Genomic DNA, 14,953 nt, shown 5'->3' with positions numbered 1-14,953 from the left:
AAATTTTCTCCAGACTTCTAGAATGCCATTCTTTACTGGTTTCCTCTCACCTCCCTTATTATTTAAATATCTTTTGTCAGGTCCTCTTCCTTTACCTAAGCTTTGCCTTGACTGCCATGTAATATATCACATCTCTATGAATTTGGAACATCTTTATGCTGGTGATTCTCAAATTATATTCCTAAACAAATACCAGTACTGAATTCCATATTTATGTATCCAGCAGCTTATTCTATTTACTTGGATGTCCTATGAGCAATTAAAATTCAACAGATCTAAAACGAAATTTCTGATTCTTCTATCTAAATGTATTCATCTATTTCCTAATTTGCCAACCACTTTTTCCCTTTTCAGTAAATGGCTCTGTCATCTACTCACTTTCTCAAGTCAGATATTACTTTCATACATTAATGAAATAATACTCTTAAATCATAAATTGGATTATGTCTCTCTACTGTATAAACTCATTCAATATATTTTTTTATATTTTTGTGTTTTTCTAAACATCCATTTCTCTCACTACACGATGAGCTCTATGATATAGAGAGAATATTTATTTTGTTGGCTAATAACATGTCTATTGTGTAACATGCAACCTGAGAATAGGAAATCAATATCCAAACACCTTAAAATAAAAACAAAAACAATGTCAACTATACTCCCTCAAAGCACATAAAAAAGATGATTTAAGTAATAATTTAAGTGCAAATATCTCCAAAATGAAAAGTTACTACTAAGACATAACAGGATTGAACTTAAAGAGAACATCAGATATTTTCTCCCACTATTAATCTACTATTCACGATGTTAAGTAGGCAGATACATTTTGGGAGAAATCAACATAAAACATTATTGTGGGAAATGCCACAACCAGTAAATTCACTAAAAAGAAAATGCAAGTGATCAATGAACACAGGAAAAATTTCAATTTTTCTAGCAATATAAGAAAAGCAAATTGAAATAAAATATGAAGGAATTTATATTATTGTCTCTGTATTGTGAAGAAATGAATGCAACCTCATTCTAGGGTAAAATTATCAAATGCTGCTGGAAGGAAAGCTGATCATATATCTGAAAAAGTTAGCAAAGTCAATACAGCACAGTGTGATTTTTCTCAAAATAGATCATTTTCAGAAATATATTTTTTCACCAAATCTCCTATTTAAATGACATTTTATTCTCAAATCTTTCCTTAATTTTCAATAATTGTATTTGCTTATTTCTTCTTCTGAAAGTACTAACTGTGTCTCCTTCCTTTCTTTGCTTCTCATGCTCTTTACCTTGCACGACTGTTATTTTTGTGCTGGTATTTTATCTTTTCTAAGAGTAGCATGCCCCTTGACGTCAACACTGATTTCTAATGTATATTTTTACCTCTACATTTAAAAATATATACTATATAAAGGATACTATAAGCATTTATATTACTATATTTTATTTTTCTTTATAAAATATGTATAAGATAGTTATTTTTGTGACCATTCGCAAATGAAGAAATGGAAGTTCAATTAATTAAAGTATTTTGTCAAAAATCAAGTAGTTAACTAACCACAGGAAAATCCAGAACCTAGACCCAGATTCTTTCTTAGTGCATTCAGGCTGCTATAGCAAAAATCCCACAAACTGACTGGGTTATGAACAATATAAATTTATTTCTCACAGTTTTGGAGGCTGAGAAGTCCAATATAAAGGGGTCAGCAGATTCGGTATGTGGTGAAGGCCTGCTTTCTGGATCAAAAAGCCCCCTTTCTCAGTGTAAACTCACATGGCAGAAGGGGGAAGGGAGCTCTCTTGAGCCTCTTTTATAAGGGCACTAATCCCATTCATGAGAGTTTTGCCTTTATGGTCTAGTCACTTCCCAAAGGTCTGACATCAAATTACATCACACTAGGCATGAAGACTTAACATATAAATTTCAGGGAGATACAAACGTTTAGTCTGTAACACAGTCTGTTTGATATTCACTATGCTGTATTGCTACTTATGACAACCTCTCATCTAGGGCCTTGTACATATATACACACAGAAGATGCTTGTCAGATAAATGCTTACTAGAAAAAAACCTGAAGAGTTCTAATTACCAATCCAAAAAAAAAAAAAAAAAAAGGATACGTATTGATTACTACTATATGTAAGGCTATTTTACTTTTTAAAAAAGAAGAGAATTAATGAATATGTGTTTAATTCAAGTTTTTTCATTAAATGTTTTAAGAATAAAAATGATACTTCTGTAACATGGTTTTAAGAATGAAGAAAGAAGAACGAGGAAGAAGGAAGGAGAAAAGGAAGGGAGGAAGGAGGGAAGGAAGAAAGGAAGGAAGGAGGGAAGGAGGAGGGAGAGAGGGAAGAAATAAAAGACGGAGGGAAAGAAGGAAGGAGGGAAGGGAGGAATTAGGGAAAGAAGGAAGGAAGAGACAGAAGGAGGGAGGGAACAGAGAAAGGGGGGTAAGTAGGAGGAGAAGAACGAGAAGAAGAAAGAAGAGGAAGAGGAGGAGGAGAAAAAGGAGCTGGCGAAGGGAGGGAGAAGAAAGCAAGAAAGATAAAAAGTAAAAGAAAAAAGGAGAAGGATGAAGGAAAGAAGAAGGGGGATGGGATGGGAGAGGAGGAGGAGGAGAAATAGAAGGAGAAGGAGATCTCTGAGCATTTCCGAAAGGTTGTCATGTTCATGATTTAACAATTTCTTAATATGACAGTTTCTCCACTATTATACTACATCCCTAGAACGATATAAAGGGACTTTTGAAAGGCCAGTAAATCCAATTTTAGCAGAGAGCTTCCATATACAATAACATTTAAATAAATTAGTACTGCAAGAACTACAAAGACAAAGGTTGATAATTGATGTGATCAAACTCCATAGTGGTTATCATCATGAAGATACTCTACGTAATTCAATTCAGTAAGAGTTCAAAAGGTCAATTAGTATCCCCTGTGTACAGATAAACAATAAGTAAAATACATAACTACTGACAAGGGCTATGAAATCTAATATAAACATTAAAAAACATAAATGATTATACTAATAGGTAAGCATAAATTACCGGAGAAGGATGTGCCAAGTGCTGTGGGATTCATGAGAATTTTCTGGATACAATTAAAGTAAAAACTAAAACTTAGTATTCTTAGATGAGTGTTATAAGAGGATACTTAGTTTTAGAAAAACACAGGAAAATACCTCTTTATATAATGTTAGAAATTTATTTAAAGGGTTTTTTTTCCCCAAGGAAGTGGTGTAGAAGAGGCTATTTGTGTGCCATGCCACTTAGCTTTCACTCACGAACGATTTCAGCTAAGTTATGGTAGAAAATTCTCAAGTTGATTGGGAAAACTTCATTTCAAGGACATAAATATGCCTGGAATTAGAGGGAAGTACACATCTTTGATAACAGCCTTCAGCCAAGGTATCCGGAGTTAATGGAGAAATGCTTCAGTTAACAGCTTTCAAACTGGCAATTCTGAGGTGCACTTTATATATTTCCTCAGAAGGTTCCCATCAGGATTAAGTCTTAGGCGCCCACAGTAGTGACCAAATTAGTCACAGTCAGCACTTTATTCCTTTTCTTTTTTGTCTGCCTTATTTTCCCCCTTTCCTCACTACTGCTTTCCATCATTATCTGTAAAATAAACTTCTCACACTCAAATGGATGGCTTAGGTCATGCCTTCAAGACAACTCATATAAACAATGGAAGTTATAGTAGAGAAGGTAAGTTTGAGAAGACTTTAGAGAAATTAAGAGGTGGTAAGTCCATGGAGATGTTACCTCCTGTATCCATCATCAAAGAGGGAATATAATGTAATAGATCATCAGTATGACCACATCGAAGGTATAACTGTTAACTGAAAAAGATGCAATTTTGATGGCATGATGCTTCTACATCCTGTGTGTATGTATTTTCAAAAGTACCCTAGATAATATTTTTAGTGAATTCGTATTTTTGCCTGAATGGGAAAATATCTATTAATATGGTTGCCTTTCATATGACTTTTGAGGCAAATTTTAGATTTGATATGGATGTTGGCATTTACAAAAGGAGTAAGAATGCCACTTGTAAACCTCACCTCACTGTAATATTTAATACAATTCTCCTCAAATTAAAAAGGGAGATAATTTTCTTTTTAAAAAGGGGGAGTAGGAAAAACAAGGCATAGTCAGAAGATGTTTCTCATATTTGACTTGAAAATCAATGTTAGACCCAATTTCAGTGATTACCATCAGCTGAACATTAGTAAGTTGCTTTTTTTATTTTGTGTAAAAATAGAATAAGCTAGTATTCACATGCCATAGCTTTAATACTGCTTTTATAATACTGAAATTAACTCTAGGTTTAGATCTCTGAAGGGCACTTAAATATAATTTGGTTAACTATCTCCTTCAAAACTTAATCTCATTCATGATTTTAAGGCTTTCAGGAAAGTGGCAAATGCATTCTCTTTATAAATATCCTAGTCAATGATTGTGTCAACAAAAGAAGCTTGTGCATTCAGAATGTAGCCTTGTCATTCATTCTAAAATAGAAAACTCGTATTAAATTTATTTTTGTCTTAATAAATCTTTGTTTTGATACTATCAATTACAGTGATCATTTATGAAATTAATATCCTGCTTTTTCTATTTATGGAAAATTAGCTCATTTCCTTTGAAAAACATATTTCAGATTATGACATAAATTTCTTGAGATTAAGAATCCCTTATTTACTTTTCTGTTAAAATCTGTAAAGTTTCTATTAGAGGCTCTGTATGTATAATAGGTATTTAATACATTTTTACTGAAATAACTTACAAACCATAATGACCCAAAGAAACAATAAAATTCAGTGTGATATTGAAATCTTGGTTTTAACATATGTCTTTTCTACTTTGCTCAACATCTATTGTAGGCTTTGATGAATACAGTTTTTATCAAAATATTTTACACTTTCTTGAATGTAATTCTCAGGTACTATATTCGCCTAATTTATTAAAATAATTTTGATTACTTCTTTGTGGTAGAAGTTGAGTTACGCAATTTCTGTGCAGAAAATACAAGTAGCATGCAAAATAATATGCTTAGTGAACTTCATAGCTGAATATTTTCACTGGTAATCTTTTTTGAAAATGTAGGGTTATGCTAATTCAAGTGTTATCAGCAACAAGAGTACAAGTCTTATTAATTAGGCCAAATATAGAAATCACACAATTTTTAAAAGATGTATTAAATAGGTTCATAGTATTTAAGAGATTAGCAGGCTAGCATACTTTTCCTGTTTTATCCCAAACTTTATAACTGTTATTTCCATATAAACTTTACAAATTCCAATGCAAACATTTTATTAAATATGAATATAATCTGATGTTTAAATATATCCCAAGATTCAATTCGTAAAACAGATTTCTAATATGTTCATCTATGAGAAGAAGATCTTGACTGAATGACTGAATTTTCAGTATAAGGACACTTTTACATACCCCCACTGACTCCCTAATTTTCTCCTTTCCTTAATTTCTAAACTCCATTAGCACCTCAAAGAAAATTCAACGCGTGTCACCTTAATGTTGTGGAGAAGTGAGGAAACATCCTTCAAATGTCCTTGTTTTATTTTAAAAACAAGTAAAATCGGGACAGAATTTGTCCTTTTGTCAAGTTTCTTGGGTAACCAACACCTACACTCCTATTACTCCCAGGGATACACGTGCACACACACACACACACACATACACACTCACACCTGCTTTCACTCATCCGTAGACAAAAGAGCTGACATCTCATTGACACAGGATGGAACTGATCTGCGTGCAACATGTGCGGCTGCACAGGGTCACCTGCTTAGATCCCATGCTTGATTTAATATTCTGCTATCACCATATTGAAATTATTGATAATATTTTAATAGCACCTTACATTCTCATTTTGAATTGGGCCCTAAAAAAGTATGTATCCAGTCCTGGGTAGACACAATTTTAATTTCCATTAATATTATCTATGAACAATCTAAACAAATTAGAACCGTTTCCTAATTAATGAAACAATGAAAACATCCATATTTGCCAGGATGGGCTAAATGATGTTGCAGTGACAAACTGTAATCTCAGTGGCTTAAGAAAAAATAAAAACAAAGTTTGATATATTAATCATGCTATATGATGGATCTATGTCTATTATAGTTCAGCTGGGTACTCTGCTTCACATCATTCTGTTATTCCTAATTTCCATTACTAAACTATTTTAAAACATTTTAAAATAAGATGTGGAACACAGAGATAACAGTATTTATTGTGATCAGAACCTCTTACCAATAATGTAACTTCTTCAGTAATGAGAAACACCTACTTACCTTTTATGAAAGATTCCAGAGTAATTATCTGCTGATGAGGGAATGAAAAATCAAAGGGGCTATTTTTCTCACGTGAACCTGTGCTGCTTAAAAATAGTCTCAAATCCTAAATTATAGATGATATTTGAAACATGTGATGCAGTAATAGTAAAGGTACTACTTTTGCTGGTGGTATGTGGTGTGCTTACAGCTATTCACATCCCAAGGCCAGCACTGCTTTCAATACTTCCAATGGAAACCACTACTTAATGTTCAGATAGCATGCTTTTAAAAAGTGGGACATTCATATGTCATATAATATGCTTTGAAAAAGTGAGACATTCCACACTAAATCAGCAATCTGACATAACTTCAAATTACTTACTTTCACTATTCCCCAGTCCATAATCTAACCACTTGACACAGTCTTCAATTCTGCAGAATTATCATGCACTTTCTTTCTTTCCTTCACACAAGCTTTTCCCTTTGTCTTTATATTCGAGTATTCCTTTTCTTTCTCCTTGATAACCCCATTCATCTGATGTGGATAATGCATTCTTCAGTCTTCAACTAAAATGCTACTCTTTGAAGAGGTCATGGCAAACCTGTGCACTCTGGGATTCCAGTCTATTCCATACTATCCCTACAATATCATATGTTTTCTGATCTATTCAAATGTTCCTCTACTTTCTCATGTTCTTCATTAGACTATGAGTTCTGAGAGGACAGGGATCTGATTATTTTGCTCACCAGTAAAAATTCAGCACTTATCATAATAAATCTTATTTGAATTAACTTTAACAAATAAGCTTATTAAAGATTCTAGGAAAAATAGAATGAAATATTAATTTATAAGCTGAGACTAATGCTCATTTTTTTCATATGATTCCACATGTTCACATTATATAAAGGTTTTGCTATAACTGTAAAGAAATAGGAATTGTTTATGGTCACTTTTATATCTATTACATAGAAGCAATGCAGACTATGTTTTACTGGAAGCCATTATGCCTAGAGAAGCAATATCCAGCAGTGGCTTGGAAGTAAATTGATAATTCAAATGCTGATGGTTCTATTACCTCTTCTTCTAATGTGATCTACAACTGTCTGTAATCACTTGGCATTCTTCAGACACATTTTGCTTATTTTGAAAACAAGAGTGATGGAATGGGATACAAGGGTATAATGGCTTATCTGGCTTAAAGAGGCAGTTGCAACTTTTGAATCTGTGTGGGTCTGTGACCTTGGAAAGTCCCCTATGTACCTTCATTCCTAGTTTCTTTCTGTACAAAAATAAGTATAAAAATATCTCACAAATATACTATAAGCACCATACGAAAAAACGTACATGGATATAGTGTATAAATGGCATGAGTTCTACACAAACACTTTTAAAAAATCAAAAAGTTTTGTTTAGAATATACCAAACTAGGAAAAATTACATTATTGATTGAAAAAATATGTATCTTTGTCTCTAGGGGTATAAAATATACTGTATTTATATATGTAACTAGATATATACAAATGTAGCAACATAAGATATTCATATATTGAGAAAATATGCTAAAAATATGTATATATACACATATACATATGTATATATACTATGTGTATATATGTATATACATTCACCTACATAGGAACATTTTTTATGTGTATATATATGCTTAATACATGCTGTGGATAATGATTTCAGCAATAATTTTTAAAATTAGATAAAAATAAATATTATTAAAAAATAAAAAGTATTCTAAGTTAAATACTAAATAAGTATTTACTTAGTTGATCTAATCTTGGAGATCATTATGCTGCTATGAAAGCACATGTATAACCATTTTTAAGAACTGAGAAAGCCTAAAGAGTAATACAGACATTTAATTAGTGAATTTTTCAATCACAACTTCCATTTCCCATTAATTCAACACAAAATCTATATTTCTGATTTTCTCCTTTTCTATATAAAAGTTGTCGATGTTAAAAAAAAAAGAAGAAGAGAGAAAGTAAGTACTCAGCAGAAAGTTTTACTTAAGACACTTTTATACATCTATGAAAGACAGAACATTGGTACTTGGATACTATGTAAAATTTTATATTTAGGTATTTTAGATATTATGTTTATACAATTAGAAAGTCTACGCATTTATGAAACTAAACCACATCATGGAGGGTATAGTTAAAAAAACATGGAAATGGGATTTACTGCTCTTCCAGTAACTCCTCCAGGAACTCCCACTTATATTACAGAAATAAAGACCTAACCTTAAGAAGACTTACCTTTTCTCCTAAATGCCTAAATCTGCACCTATTGTCAACCTTCCTTTGGCCATGTCTGATAAAATAACCAAGGATAAAATAGCATGTTGTTGTGCAGGCATCGTATTTTACCTTAGGGGCAACTTTCCAGGATCTAAATTAGATCAAAATCAACTTACAAAATGTGCCTTTAGCATTTAAGTATTTTTAGAAGGGGTTTGATTTTTGGTGAAGGGTAAACTTTTACAATAAGCCTTTCTTATATACAAATTCTAATCCACTGTAATCTCCTTTGCACGCATCCTTCCTTGCAAGTAATCTATAATCAACCATCACAACTGAAGAATTACCTTTTTATTTTTTAATTATAAGACAATTAAACTTACTAAAAATACACACATCAAACAATTCACACTTCAGTTCTGCTAAATATAACCACCTTGCTTCCTCTCCAATTAAAACTCATGACACTAGTTTCTTTTAAGATCCATTTTGTCCCAGATCTTTTTCTGCAATGTAGGATTTAAGCTTATCACAACTATTAATGTTTCTTAGTTAATATATCCTATGGTGACTCAACAAAGTATGTAATGTAAACTCTAAAAAGGCAGTACCAAGAACATAGGGATTAAAAAAATAAAATGTTTTAAAAATGTAGTTTAAAAAAAAAAAACAAATGATTTTAATCTTAATTTTGCCTGATTGTTCATGTCCTAGATATACTTTCATAGACAGCACTTATGTATGTATGTATGTATGTATGTTCTGCTATTTTTCTGTGCCAATGTCAGTTCTATTAAACGAGGTTGTAACATATTTCTCTTTTATTATTCTTCAATATGCTAGGGGCATCATTTTCCAGTTTTTCTAGCACATATAATGAAAAATCTATATAGTTTTATGAGTTATAAGAAGGGCATGGGTAATAAAAATGAGAACATTTACAGCTCTCAGTTGTTTGATAACAGCATTTTGGATAGGTACCTTCAAAGGTGACATTTTTGTTCTTCACATGAGTTTTATGAATTTTTGCTTTATATTTTATCTCAGTGACTTTTGATCTTGTAAGATTAGTCTTGTACTGTTAATGCTACAAAAGATGCATATGATATTGTGGTTTTCTTCCTTTACTGAACAATTTTATACACCTAATAATACCTTTTAGTGGATATTTGTGGAGTGTTCTTTAAAGGAACAATCATATTACAATCTCAGAGCTGTTCTATCCTTTATTTTAGGTTATGAAGGAAAAGTGCGTAATAACAAATTTCTCTAGAAACACTGATATTTAATGCTTTCAACAATATAAGACATTACAATGAAATGACTTAAAGATGAGAATATTATAGGCTTAAGTCTATTTAACTGTTTAATATATGTTAATTCATCCAGATAACTTAAGAGTATGATATATACATATGTCTGTGTATAGTTCTATATCATAATGTAAATATTTAATAGTTGATATAAATGACAACCAAATGTATTACTATAGACTCTTAACATTACTCTTAAGAAAATAATTCTAGGCACTACATACTATTTAATATTCTCCAGAATTGTATATGTGTAATATATCAATGTAGTCTGTAACAAAGTTAGTTCACATATTCATAATTTTTATAATACTGCACATAGTTCCCAGTGGCCAAATCATTAACATGTTTTCTTATTCTATAAGTATTTAAGCATATGTGTGAGTGTATTACACTAATGAGATTTTGTTACCTACACTTCATTTTCTTTATATCTATTATTGTACACAAATTCTGCATATTTTCCATTTGTTGTATGGGTAATCATTTTTTGATCAATTTTAATTGTGACATCATGAGTAAAATCTATCTTAGACTTTGGGCAAATCCTTCCTGTTAATCCATGTCTCTTTCAAATCTCACTCAGATGACAAATATTTTTCTCTTTCAGACTATTTTCAAAAAAGAATTAACAGAGATTTTCTTAGACCTTGAAGTTTGCCAGTACCCCTACTTACAATGTTGTTTTACTGAGATTTTTCATACATAGGAGAATAACAATGTAATTTCTAACTGAAAATAAAAATTGTTCTAAAAAATAAAAAAAATAGCCCTCAAATAGAAATTATTTTATTTTTCTCTCCAGGTCTACAGGAAAACCTAGAAAGTATTAGCACACTACAAGTTAACTTGAAATTCTGCGTATATTCTCAGGTTACTGTCTTGTCTCATGGGATGCTAGGGTTTCATTATTAAATCTGTTTTCTTTCTCATTTTTTTTCTAAGCAACTTCTGAATCACATTACCCCAGACTCATTTTAAGGTTTAGGTTTTCCCACTGTTTCTATTACCCTAGAAGTAGGCCCTTGACTGCCCATATATTGCAGACATTTTATCAGAAAACGACAGCAAAATGATGCTCTTGTCTTTGTCATGTTTGAAATTTAGAATGTGGGGTTAAAAAAAATAAGAGAACTCACAAGATCTGTTAAAGATCATTTAAGAGTTGCTGCATGATTAGATGCTAGGTTATAGGAAGATCATGCTGTAGGACTGGCTATGAATTCAAGATTCTGTGATATTTATTAAGGTAACATAAAACACAGTAATATTAACAACATTTAAGGTAGGTAGTACAGTTTAGCCCACTTAACACATCCAGGACGTAACACATTCTTTGAACAAGTAGATTTAAAATTTTAAATATAGCCTTGATTACTAGAGAAGATAGTTCCCTTATATCATCTGTTTTTTTTTTATTATTATTATTCTTTTGGCTACTAGAGCCTGATTACTTTTTAAGCACTGTGTTACTTACATTACTAGAATTATCTCAGTAATCTACACAAATCCCATGACATAAGTGTACTTATTAATCTAATTTCCTGACAACTATACTTAAGTCTAAGGATACACAGTAAGTAGGTACAGAGTCAGAATTCAAACTGAAATCTGGTTGCCTGCATAACAAGAATGCTTAACTTCTTTAATGACAAAGAGACTAATGAGAATAGAGGAGATCAAGTGAATTCACAGCAACAGTATCACTTATATTACATCTATGCATTGATTAACAGAGGGCAATTTTACCACTTCCTCACCAATAGGGAACATTTCATAATGGTACTAATCTTGTCTTTGTTTTAAAAGTTGCAATTTTGTCAATCATTAATTTTAGTACAATTTTGAATTTTTAAAAAATATATTGCATTAAAATATTGATCCTGATCAATCAGCTTTTGGGTACCTCCTTTAAATTTGTACCCATGGCAAATGCCTCATTCACCATACCCCATTCCTGATCTTCTAGAACCTTTTTTTTTGTTTCTTCCTTATATTTTTAAAAATTATAATTGACAAATAACAATTATATATATTTATGGAGGGCAATCTGATGTTTGCTATATATACACATATATATGTGTGTGTGTATCTATCTACAATTTGTGAGTGTGTATATATAAGCATATATCTTATGTATGTAAGTATATATCATACATATAAGTATGTGTATATATATGTCTATACACACACACATACACACACACACACACACAGATTGTAGATAGATTAAATCAGGTGAATTAACATGTCCATCACTTACCTACTTATTTTTTGTGGTAAGAACATTAAAAATCAATTTTGAAGTATACAATAAATTATTATTAATTATAGCCATCATAATGTTTAATCTCTAAAATGTATTCTTTCTATCTAACTGGAACTTTGTACTCTTTGACCAGTATCTTTCCTTTCCCCACTGCTACACCCACTTCGGTAAACATAACTCAAGATGCTACTGCCTTCTAGTGGGTAGATGACAGGGATGCTGCTAAGTGTCCAAAAATGCACAGGACGGCCTCCACCAATAAGTATCCACTCTGACATATCAACAGTGCTGTAACTGAGAAATCCAGGGAGAGTAAGCTCCTCATGAATTATAAAAGCCTTTAATACTCATTAATTTATCTGACTCAACCACTGTGTCAGATGATGTTTAAAAATACAGTGAATCCTACATCTCTTCTCCATGTTTCTTCTCTTAACAGTTGCTATGATGTTCATTATAAACATTTGTTTCTATGCATTTACAGATCAAACTGCTTCTATCAATCTCCTAGGTCTGCCATAAAAAATTTCCACCAAATTAGAGGTTTAAAGCGAAAGAACTGTATTTTCTCATAGTTCTAGGGGCCAGAAGACAAAAAAGAAGGTGTCAGCCAAGCCACAGACTTTCGAAGATACTAGCGATACTGTTCTAGCTTCTGGTGGCTTCATACTTTTTTTTTTTTTTTTTTTTTTTTTTTGCTTAGATACACATTTTACAAATGTCTGCCTCTATCTTTACATAACCTTGTCCCTGTGTGTCTCTTTCTCTACCTGCATCTTTTTTTTTTTTTTTTTTTTTTTTTCCTGAAAAACACCTACCATTAGATTTATGGCTCACCTGGTGAAATGAAATCCCATGATTTCATATCAAAACCTTTCACTTACTTAAATCTGAAAAGACCCTTTTTTCCAAATAGGATCACAATCACAGGTACCAGGGTTAAGATTTGAACAAATACTCTGAAGGGTACAATTCAACCCACAAAATTGGGATATTCATATTTGTGGAAATTTCCTTCATTTTATGTTAACTTCTGCTATAAATCTCATTCTAAACTAAAATAATAAAAAATTAGTAATGTCCACATGGGAGAATCTGAATAAACAAGATGATGATGCTACGAAACCTTTTAAAGGATTAAAATAATAAAAAGATTTGACTTGAAGAAGATGTAAAGGAAAGGCAACAGCACTGCATAAGGGTGAGAAGAGAATGGATATCCATTAAACGTCCACTACCACTGTGGTGCTATGCTAGCATATACACACATTATACAAAGAAAATACAATCAAGAAGTTTTTTTCAAGCACCAACACAGAAACACATCCTTGATATGGTTTGGCTGTGTCCCCACCCAAATCTCATCTTGAACTGTAGCTCCCATAATTCTCATGTGTTGTAGGAGAGAACCTGTGGGGGATAATTGAATCATTGGGGTGGTTTTCCCCATACTGTTGTTGTGGTAGTGAATAGGCTTATGAGACGTGATGGTTTTATAAGGGAAAGTCCCTTTCACTTGGTTCTCCTCTCTCTTGATTTCTGGCATGATTTTGAGGTCTCCCCAACTATGTGGAATTGTGAGTCCATTAAACCTCTTTTGCTTTATGAATTATCCAGTCTCAGATCTGTCATTATCAGCACTGTGAAAATGGACTAACACAGTAAATTGGTAACAGTAGAGTGGGGTGCAGTTCTAAAGATACCCGAAAATGTGTAAACAACTTTGGAACTGGGAAACAGGCAGAGGTTGGAACAGTTTGGGGGGCTCAGAAGAAGACAGAAAAATGTGAGAAAGTTTGCAACTTCCCAGAGACCTGTTGAATGGCTTTGACCAAAACGCTGATAACGATATAAACAAAGAAATCTTTGAGGTAGCGGTCTCAAATAGAAATGAGGAACTTGTTTGGAACTGAAGTAATGGTGACTCTTGCTATGTTTTAGTGAAGCAAAGGGTGGCATTTTCTCTCTGCCCTAGAGATTTGTGGAAGTTTGAGCCTGAGGGAGATGATTTAGGGGATCTGGCAGAAGAAATTTCTAAGCAGCAAAGCATTCAAGATGTTACTTGGGTGCTGTTAATAGCATTCAGTTTTAAAAGGGAAACAAAGCATAAATCTTTGAAGAATTTGCAGCCTGATGATGCGATAGAAAAGAAAAATGCATTTTCTAAGGAGAAATTCAAGCTGGCTTCAGAAATTTGCATAAATAATGAGGAGCCAAATGTTAATTGCCACAACAATGGGGAAAATGTCTACAGGGCATGTCAGAGACATTTGCCGCAGCCCCTCCCATTATCAGCCCAGAGGCCTATGAGAAAAAAAAAATAGTTTTGTGGACCACACTAAGGATCCCCTGCTATCTGCAGCCTAGGTACTTGGTGCTGTGTCCCAGCCACTCTAGCCATGGCTAAAAGAGGCCAAGGTACAGCTCAGGTCGTGTCTTTAGAAGGTGCAAGCCACAAGCCTTGGGAGTTGAGCCTGCAGGTACACAGACTCAAGAATTGAGGTATGTGAACCTTTGCCTACATTTCAGAGGATGTATGGAAATATCTGGATGTCCCAGCAGAAGTTTGCTGCAGGACTGGGGCCCTCATGGAAAACTTCTGCTAGGGAAGTACAGAAGGCAAATGTGGGGTTGATGCCCCCAAACAGAGTTCCTACTCAGGGACTGCCTCGTGAAGCTGTGAGAAGAAGGCCACTGTCCTTGAGACCCCAAAATGGTAGATCTACCAACAGCTTGCACCATGTGCCTGGAAAAGTCACAGACAGTGCCAATCTGTGAAAGCAGCTGGAAGGCAGGCTGTGCCCAGGAAAGCCACAGGAGTGG

At 33.0% G+C, this 14,953-nt stretch overlaps 1 protein-coding gene across 1 annotated transcript in view; it reads right to left on the bottom strand.

Moving 5' to 3' along the window:
* Positions 1-14,953, bottom strand: part of CNTN5 (contactin 5) — a 1,383,122-nt gene that overhangs the window by 1,286,895 nt on the left and 81,274 nt on the right. The gene's annotated exons all lie outside the window — the stretch shown is intronic.

This window comes from Aotus nancymaae, unplaced genomic scaffold (genome assembly GCF_030222135.1).
Source record: "Aotus nancymaae isolate 86718 unplaced genomic scaffold, 86718_ANA_hifiasm-v0.15.2.pri h1tg000012l, whole genome shotgun sequence".
NCBI classification, from domain to species: Eukaryota; Metazoa; Chordata; class Mammalia; order Primates; family Aotidae; genus Aotus; species Aotus nancymaae.
This window is presented reverse-complemented; position numbering and strand designations above follow the sequence as displayed.